The sequence below is a fragment of the Bison bison genome, unplaced genomic scaffold, assembly GCF_000754665.1.
Source record: "Bison bison bison isolate TAMUID 2011002044 unplaced genomic scaffold, Bison_UMD1.0 scf7180017864464, whole genome shotgun sequence".
Classification (NCBI taxonomy): Eukaryota; Metazoa; Chordata; class Mammalia; order Artiodactyla; family Bovidae; genus Bison; species Bison bison.
This window is the reverse complement of record NW_011495025.1, coordinates 8,220,760-8,221,771: the sequence shown is the minus strand read 5'-3', so window position 1 is coordinate 8,221,771 and position 1,012 is coordinate 8,220,760.

Here is a 1,012-nt window from a genome sequence, read left to right as displayed (position 1 = left end):
AACATTTCTTGCAAAGATGGGCTCAATAAAGGACAGAAATGGTATGGACCTAACAGAAGCAGAAGATATTAAGAAGAGATGGCAAGAATACACAGAAGAACTGTACAAAAAGATCTTCACGACCCAGATAATCACGATGGTGTGATCACTGACTAGAGCCAGACATCCTGGAATGTGAAGTCAAGTGGGCCTTAGAAAGCATCACTATGAACAAAGCTAGTGGAGGTGATGGAATTCCAGTTGAGCTATTCCAAATCCTGAAAGATGATGCTGTGAAAGTGCTGCCTCAATATGCCAGCAAATGTGGAAAACTCAGCAGTGGCCACAGGACTGGAAAAGGTCAGTTTTCATTCCAATCCCAAAGAAAGGCAATGCCAAAGAATGCTCAAACTACCGCACAATTGCACTCATCTCACACGCTGGTAAAGTAATGCTCAAAATTCTCCAAGCCAGGCTTCAGCAATACATGAACCGTGAACTTCCAGATGTTCAAGCTGGTTTTAGAAAAGGCAGAGGAACCAGAGATCAAATTGCCAACATCTGCTGGATCATGGAAAAAGCAAGAGAGTTCCAGAAAAACATCTATTTCTGCTTTATTGACTATGCCAAAGCCTTTGACTGTGTGGATCACAATCAACTGTGGGAAATTCTGAAAGAGATGGGAATACCAGACCACCTGATCTGCCTCTTGAGAAATTTGTATGCAGGTCAGGAAGCAACAGCTAGAACATGGAACAACAGGCTGGTTCCAAATAGGAAAAGGAGTTCATCAAGGCTGAATATTGTCACCCTGTTTATTTAACTTATATGCAGAGTACTAAATGAGAATCACTGGACTGGAAGAAACACAAGCTGGAATCAAGATTGCTGGGAGAAATGTCAATAAGCTCAGATATGCAGATGACACCACCCTTATGGCAGAAAGTGAAGAGGAACTCAAAAGCCTCTTGATGAAAGTGAAAGTGGAGAGTGAAAAAGTTGGCTTAAAGCTCAACATTCAGAAAACGAAGAT